At 45.6% G+C, this 8,996-nt stretch overlaps 1 protein-coding gene across 2 annotated transcripts in view; it reads left to right on the top strand.

Moving 5' to 3' along the window:
- Positions 1-8,996, top strand: part of LOC111951933 (cGMP-dependent protein kinase 1) — a 191,865-nt gene that overhangs the window by 170,777 nt on the left and 12,092 nt on the right. The window lies entirely within an intron of this gene.

The raw sequence follows: 8,996 nt of genomic DNA, 5'->3' as shown, positions 1-8,996 counted from the left end.
AAATATGAGCAAAATATCACAGAAAAGTAATTGATTAAATGATGATTGAGTGACACAACGCAAGAAGGCTCCCTGTTACAGTGGTGCCGTGAAACAGTCCGCACCTCTTGTCTCGGATAACGAAGAGCTCATCACTTTCCTGATTTCTTCAGTCATACAGAATCGTTATGCCTGATAAGCTCTGCCTCAGAACTATGTGACAATGACCATATCTTCAATTATTGCGATATAGCTCGAGCAATGGTGCAAGGTATATATGGCTATATAAATCGCATTTTAGCACCATTTCAAGCTGAGGAGACGCAGCATTCACAATGTCCGCAACGTGCAATATTTATTATACGAAATGGTATTGTTAACAATGTGTTCGACTGATCTCTCTAGGCGTTCATTCTCAACAGCCGAAGTACTCAAGCTTGTGTTACTTGTTTATTGTGTCAATTATCGTACCACAGCTCATGTTGATTAGCCAGCTCTAGGCTCGATGTCTGTTTCACCAGTCGTACAGAGAGTTGGTGCATGACTAGTTTAACTCTCTGCATTGCGCACGCTCCTCAATGAGCATGGGATTAATGAAAGCCGATTTGTCCTGAGATGACTATGGTGTCCGCGGATGGGTACTACCATGTTATGTGGAATAGAACTATAGTACATAGGTACACTGTCATGAGTGATGTCCATTCCACGTGGGTGTAGAGCATCAATACTGACACTCTATTATAGGTACCCAAGGCAATGTGTGGGGGACAGAGTGTGATGGGTAAGGCATGCCAGCTCTAGGTGAGTGGATGTGTCGTGCCTTGACCTGGTATTGAGTGTGATATCAGGAACCGCGCGTGGGTACTTCGGGGGGTGGTCTCTGAAACAGTGTGCATCTATCATTGCTCATGAAGTAGAATGAGGGATACTTGGCCATGTTTGTTTTCACGATGCGTAGTTTCGGGCGGACATTGATCCTGTGAGATGTGTCACATAGTGCTCTGAAGGCTTGTATTTCGTGTGATGTCTATTATGATGGGTAAGTAGAGTGTCCCGCTCTCTGATGTTGTTAATATGTGGAGCTAGACTGCTGCGCTCGAAGCTCCCTCGTTGATTGATCTGTAAGGCCCAGGGTCCCATCTAGTGTGCAAGGCATTAGATTAAGACACACAATTCATTTCAAACGTGAGCACTCATCTGTTTGTGGCGATGTTCCCTCGCTCGCTGATCTCTCTTGCTCAATGCTACCTCTGACTGTAGTCGATAATGCCAACCCATTCTGCTATATATCTGATGCACTCTCGACTGACGGGCTCATATGTGCAACTTGTTGCTGACAGATTGTCTAAATGGCCCATTACGAGGATAGTAACATAGTCCGCGTTGAAAGATCCATCGGCAGTGACATAGATGGCTCTCATGTCACTAGGTTACTCCTGAGCGAGTCTTCGTATATGCTGCAACTGTGCTAGAGAACTGTCATCGTTTTAGTTGCAAGCCATTATCAGACACGTCGACCTCGCTTGCGTCAGTGATGTCATGATGAGTAGTAAGTTGGATGAAATACACGGCCGTGTGGCGTACTGGCTCAGTAGCATAACTTCTTCACATTATCGTGCACATTACTTGTTATTCGCGTTGAGCTCTCGAGAGAGGAACTCGACTACCGATTGCCATACTAATAGACGAAGTACAGAGACTTGTTGCTTTTGGGTGCTGTCGATGCCACATCACCCAGTGTATGCTGTGCGAGAGGAGAGGGCCCCAGCAGCTCAGAAGACCTGAATGCGATTGCCATTTACCATGCTCTCACGACTATACTCGAGCGGCTACAGTGACATGCGTGAGCCAGAATGTTCCAGACTCGATAGATAACTCATTGCCTGATAGTGGCTGCGATAGTGTGTAGTGATGAACACATCCAACACAAGTTGCTTATTACCCGTGCAGTTCCGAGAAAATAGTGGGGGAATCCGGTGAGTCTCAATAGTGACCATGATCTAATGAGGCACATAGCCAATCACAACAAAGCTGTCCTGTATCGCGTGGCCGAAGTCAATCACTCTGCTATAGCTTTTCATTGTATCTGGTCCATTCACGCTCTCAGAATGCAACGCAGAAGGCGCCCAGCATGCTGTGCGACATATGCTTCAGCTGGTGGCATGTTAGTTCTCGTGACAGCTCAAATGCACTTGACTACAGCTCCCATTGAGAACATACCTCTAGTTATGTCTGCCTGACTAGATGAGACCGGAGCATATTGGTTTCAGTTTGTCTCTGTAGAGGTCTCGCGCACTCAGGTGTAGTTCTGACTTCAGATTTGTAGAACATGCTGTCTAATAAAAGTTTGTTTGTGGACATCGAAAATTGGATGTATCTATGTGAGAATGTAGATTCATGAATGTATCATGATAAGTCATAAAACTACTCAGTATGCGATTTCCCATACTCATGATTGATGTAGGTTTTATTGTCCTAAGTTAAATTGGTCGAGAATGGTATATAAGCTGAGAGCTATAGACTTGACAGTGAGATTTTAAAATAGTAAACCTTCGCAGGACTCTAGAGGATCTCTCTACCTGAACTGTTTGCATTGCAGGAGTGTTGAAAAGTCCATCATTGAGTCCTACAGAGGTGTCTTGGTTGGTGTAGTGGCTGGGTTTGAAGACGGGGTGCCTTGTTGAGTTGTGCTCGAGCTAAGGATCTATGGATGTGGTGTGTATGAATGTGGTTGCCGATGGCTCTAATCAAACTGTGTGGTTTGAACGACCCAGAGTGCATTAGACCTACATTTTCGAGGCAATGCCACATGCTCCCTACAAGCTACATATAGAGTCCTTCCTCCAGCCATGCACGACATGCACTGACATTAGGCTTACTGAGAATTGCATGCACTTGCTATCGGCCCCTAGATAGAGACTTACGCGTGAGGTTTATTTATTATTTGACCATGCGGCTGGTCTCATTTATGTGAATCTCTTAGAAACCATCGTTTCTGGCCTACTGTGTCATGATATAATAAAGTCTCCAGCCTGCATCTCAATGCCCAACGAGGGGACTAAATCGCAGCCACGCGCAGTAGCCCATGCCCATCCTGGCTTCCCTCTAATCGAGGTTTCGCTTTCCTAGGTTCTTTTGGCCTTTCTATGGCGAGTTGTTGCCTAGACACTGCCTGCTTCTACACCTGCATTGTTTGCTTTTGGGGTTTTAGGCTGGGTGTCTGTACAGCACTGCGAGATATTAGCTGATGTACGAAGGCTATATAAAATAAACTTGATTTTGATTGATTGAAGGACTAATGGAGATCGCTGGAAGAGGGTTTATACTCCTGTGTGTTTTTGATGGGGGTGAGGAGAGGGCAGCTAATCACATGATGTGGCTTAATGTGGAGAGATGGGGACAGTGAAGTTACCTGGACAAAGTTGGAACTGTGAGACTAAAAGGGGCTTGACTCTAGAGCCTATGCAGGAGCAACTTAGTCTGCGGGCAGACTACGTAAACACTCAGAGTCTATCAAGCGGGCAGTGCTGTTCTCATTGAGCCCAGCAGTTCAAGGGCAACACCAAGGTCAATACTGGTAGGAGGACAAGTAGCTCTTTGCGGGATGGTGGCTCCCTGTTAGAGTGATAAACCTTTCTCAGAAGACAGTGGACATGAGACGAAACGCCCACCTCTAGCCGATGTCTTTGCCTTGCATGGCGCTAGAGACTTTGACTGTTCGTGTGTGAAATTAGAGGTCGAACGATTATGATTTGGTCACAACCAATACCGATTATTGGAGTACCAAAAAAAAGCGATTACCGATTAATTGGACGATTTTTTTTAAAATTATTTTTTTTTGTAATAATGCACAATTACAACAATACTGAATGAACACTTATTTTAAACTTAATTATAAATAACATTCAATAAAATCAATTTAGCCTCAAATATAAATAATGAACATGGTCAATTGGTGTTTTAAAATAATGCCAAAAACCAAAGTGCAATTTGTGCCATGTAAGAAAAGCTTAATGTTTTAAGTCCTTGCTCAGAACATGAGAACATATGGAAGCGATGGTGGTTCCTTACATGAGTCTTCAATATTCCCAGGTAAGAAGTTTTAGGTTTAGTTTATTAATTAGGAATTATAGGACTATTTCTTATACCGATTTGTATTTAATACCCTTTGACTATGGATTGTTCCTTATGAACTTTAGTTGGCAGTGTAAAGTATAGCTCCGTCCCTCTCCTCGCCGCCTACCTGGCTCGAACCAGGAACAGCATCGACAACAGCCACCCTCGAAGCAGCGATTACCCTGCAGAGCAAGGGGAACAAACTACTCCAAGTCTCAGAGCGAGTGACGTTTGAAACGCTATTGCGCGCACCAGTAAAACTAGCTAGCCATTTCACGATCGGTTACACCAGCCTAATTCGGGGAGTTGAAGGGCCTTGAAAGTCATTTAAACGCCGCAATGCTAGAAGCATTGCCGAAGAACTTGCTTGGCAAAACGCCACGAAAGTGCTGGTTGAAGAATGCATTTACAAGCCTTGCTGGTGACCTACCATCGCTCAGTCAGACTGCTCGATCAAATCATTAGACGTAATTATAACATAATAACACACAAGAAAACGAGCCTTAGGTCATTAATATGGTAATTCCGGAAACTAGCATCTTGAAAACAAAACGTTTATTCTTCAGTGAAATACGGAACCGTTCCATTATTTTATCTAACGGGTGGCATCCATAAGTCTAATATCCTGTTACATTGCAAACAACCTTAATTTTATGTCATAATTGCCGTAAAAATTCAGGCAAATTAGTTCGCAACGAGCCAAGGCGGCCTTAAACTGTTGCATATACCCTGACTCTGCGTGGAATGAACGCAAGAGTAGAAGTGACACAATTTCACCTGGTTACTATTGCCTGCTAACCCATGGATTTTCTTTTAAGCTTAAATATGCAGGTTTAAAAAATATATACTTCTGGTATTGATTTTTAAGAAAGGCATTGATGTTTTGTTAGGTTTACAGTCGTGCCAACGATTGTGCTTTTTTCGCAAATGCACTTTTTGTTAAAATCATCCCCCGCTTGGCGAAGTTGGGCTGTCTTTTTTAGGAAGAAATTTAGTCTTCACCAACAGTCGCACGAGCCAGGCGGCCCAACTGCTGCATATTACCCTGACTCTGTTGCCAAGAGAAGTGACACATTTTCCCTATTTAAAATAAAAGTCATGTTACAGGCAATATTAACTATATGCAGGTTTTAAAATATATATTTGTGCATTGCATTTTAAGAAAGGCATGATGTTTATGCGTTAGTACACGTTGGAGCAACGACAAGTCTTTTTCGCGAATGCGCACCGCATCGATTATATGGCCAACGCAGACACGCTAGATAAACTAGTAATATCATCAACCATGGATAGTTAACTATGAGTATGATTGATTGATTGATTGATTGTTTTTTATAAGAAAGTTTAAAGGCAGGCTCCTCGTGGAGTGCATTTAAAGCAGGTGGTTATGAGCGTTGGACCAGTTAACCAAAGGTTGCAAAGATTAAGCCCGACTGACAAGGTAAAAATCTGCGGCCATTCGATTATCGGTTCGACCTTCTAGTGTGAATGATGATTCATCAGCAGCCTTACAGCAGCAAGTGAGAGAACGGCTGATGATACTCACTGACTGCCAAGATGACTTGACAGTGGACTGATGACGGTTCCACCAACCTTCACATACTGGACGGATCTGACAGTTCAAAGCAGTCCTGGGTCTTACGTGACTTAGGTTGACTATGTTGGATTGTCGATCCTGTCAAGTGTTCTCCTGCTGGTAAGAAGAAACTCATGCCAGCTCATAGCTGAGTACCAGTCTATTTTGTCCAGGCACAAGTTGGTTGTGGAAAAGCTTCCGGATGTCTTCACCGCATTTAACTGAGTGATTGAGAAACTCTTTCGGGATGCTCTACCAACGCCTATTCCACCAAATTCATATGAGAAGCTCAAGCAAGCATTGAATGAGTGGGAAGAACGTGTGAATCATAGGAAGTCTAGTAGGTTCACCTCTCCCTATGTCCTCTTATGGAAGAAGTCTGGAGACCTGAGACTCTGTACCGATTTTTGTTGCTCATACTTGCACCATCAAAGACGCTCACCCACTCCCTCACCAGGCTGACCGTGCGTGGCCGCTTTAGGTGGAAATGCTTTTTTCCGACAATGGACCTTACCTCTGGCTACTAGGAATGTGAAAGTGCATGAGGATGGACTGGAGATTCACAAGCTTTTACGGTCGCCATTTGGATTGTCGAATACAATCGTATGCCACAGGGTTATGTATAGACCTGGGCAACCTTTTATGAGGATGATGCTAAAATTTTTAGGGATCAGAACTCTTAGCCTCGTGTTACCTTGATGTATGTCTTTGGTCTATGCGCCCACTGAAGATCTGGTATACAGCGCCTGGAAATGGTTTTTGGCGTCTCAAGGGCTCACAACCTGAGTTGGCGCCAAAAAAGTGTAACTTTCTGCAGAGGTCTGTGAAGTTTCTGGCGGCATATCATTAGTGCGGATGATGTAGCTACAGACCCTAGAGAAGGTGAAGTGCCAGTACAGGCAGTAACAGAAAGCTGATCTGATGGAAAGAGGCACTGACATTCCATCTCAGCAGAAATTGAGTCATTCCTTGGGATGTTGCGTGTATTATCAACAGTTCATTGAAGGAGGTGCTCGACCATCCGGCAAAGCCTCCTCATTGAGATTGACTTTGACACAAGGCTTCCTCGGCTTAAAAATGAAGCGGCGCTCACCTGTCAGGAAGTTGACGTGGCTGCGACGGAGCAACATAATGCAAGACAGCCTTATTCAGCCAAGCAAGCCCCTACTCGACCAGGTTTTGTTGGCCCACCCCAACTCAACAACCCTTTCTACCTCTCAGTTGGATGCGTCCAGCAACGGCTTAGTTGCTGTGCTGCTCCAGGTGCAGGAACAGGGAGCTACAGCGAGACCTATACCTTCCGCGAGGCAAGTCCCTCAGTTATGCGCCAGTCGAGGTATCTGCGCACAGGCGTCGAGTTCTTTTGCCATGAAATGGGCTATCTGCCTGACAAGTTCCACCACTGGCTACGGGGAAGCCAAGTTCCGGTATGGAGGGAAATAATCCCTTGACATACATTCTGACAAAGCAAAGCCTTGATGCTTGTGAACAGAGATGGGTCGCCAAGCTGGCACTTGTACGAGTTTGACCATCAAGGACATCCCTGGAAAAATAAAATGTCTGTTTGCAGATGCTATTGAGCAGAGAGCCCTTCGTACGACCCAGTGCACTCCATCGCCTGACAAGGGTCCCGTACGAGACCGTACTAGCTGAAGCTAACGCTGTGCGCACAGACAGATGTGCAGATGTGTTTCGCCGGTCCAGCCACCCCTTTGACAAAGCCTCTGACTCGAACCGAGTGGTCATAGCTGGTCAGGCTACTGTTGACCCTCATCTGGTTGCTTTATCAAGACATGAAGTTGCACTGTTTCTTCATTTCCACAAGTGCTGGGTTGGTTGAAGTGGGCTCACATGCACTTGCTGTTGCCACGCTTCCACAGGCTGTTATGCAATCAGAGCAGACCGATGTCGATGTTCTGCCACACAAACCTACTGATAAGTAAGCACGTGATGACAACGTGATTAGGCAGGAGTGTTCATTCTTTGTGGAGAGGGGAGAGACCTTCCCGCGAGAGAGCGTCCCATGGAGTGTTGAGGTTTTGTGTCTTCTCAGAAGTTGGGACACTTGGACCATGAAGATGGTTGTACTGTATCGTGCTTCGAAAAATGTGGTTACAAAGAGGGAAAACGTATCTTATGTGGTTCCAGCCTCCATGAAAGCCAATGGTGTTGAAGGGTGCCCATGATGAGCTGTGTCACCAGGGCCAACAGAGACAGTCTACCTGACAAGACAGAGGTTCTTCTGGCATGGCCTGGAGAGGCAGTAAAAGCATATGTGAAGTGCTGCAGGAGATGCATCGTGAGCAAGACTCCTGATCCCGGAAGCAAGAGCTCCTCTTGAGAGCATAATTTACAACTGAGGCGCTCTCGACTTGAACCTAGTGTGCATGACTTCTCTTGGTATCAGAAGATTCTTCAACACAAGTCCTTGGGATGTGCTCGTTGTTACTGACCCCTTTACCAAATTGGCTCATGCCTTCTGTTGTCCGAACCAGTCTGCGTAAGTCAGTAGCTCATCAGTTGTGGAACAACTATTTCTGTGTCTACGGATTCGCCTCGCCGTATACCAATCTCTCTTCTGATGAACAACCATTTGAATATTGGCTCAGACTGAACAGGGCTATGGAGGTTGCTGAAGATTGTCTAAAGATTACAGAAAAAAAGTGTTGAAGATCCATCTCGTGAGCTCCCAGTCATGTTCATCAGACATTGCCCTAATGCTGAACTGTCGCTTATCTTTAAGTGCAAGCCATTACAGCAGTGGYRCGCTGCAGATGTTCATGAGAAGTTGGATGAATACAGGAGGGAGCAGAGGTACTCTCACTTATCTAAGGTGACCCCAGCCATCGCAACAATGAAGCAGGAAGTTGGTGCTGTCATGCCAATCACCATGCCTGCTGTGAGGCCCCACATAGAAGTACCTAATGCGTTGCCTTCCCCAGCCCAGACTATTCAGGGCTCAGCTGAGCCGATGGACCGTATCTTTGCAATGTTGGAGCGTGTGCTGGAGCAGAGGCCACAACAGTCTGACCGTCAGTTCCAGAAAGGGAATGGGAGCAAAGTGAAGTCTAATGGGCCATGTAACGTGTGCGGGGATGCTGGACATGATACTTACTTTCACTGCAGGGCCAATCACCTCTGCTTTCTTTGTCATGTAGCTGGCCATGCACGCTCTCAGTGCCCCAAGGCCGCAGCTCTGAGCACAGCTGGTGGAGTCCCTACAGTAATCACTGCTCAGCTCCCGGAAAACTAGTAGGCCTGCATGTAGAAGCGGAGAGTGTTGGGCCTTTGTAGAGTCCCCATCGGTGAGCTGTTGATTTGAAGT

The sequence above is a fragment of the Salvelinus sp. IW2-2015 genome, linkage group LG25, assembly GCF_002910315.2.
Source record: "Salvelinus sp. IW2-2015 linkage group LG25, ASM291031v2, whole genome shotgun sequence".
In the NCBI taxonomy this organism is placed as follows: Eukaryota; Metazoa; Chordata; class Actinopteri; order Salmoniformes; family Salmonidae; genus Salvelinus; species Salvelinus sp. IW2-2015.
Note: the sequence above shows the minus strand (reverse complement) of the source record. Positions and strands in the feature narration are given on the sequence as shown.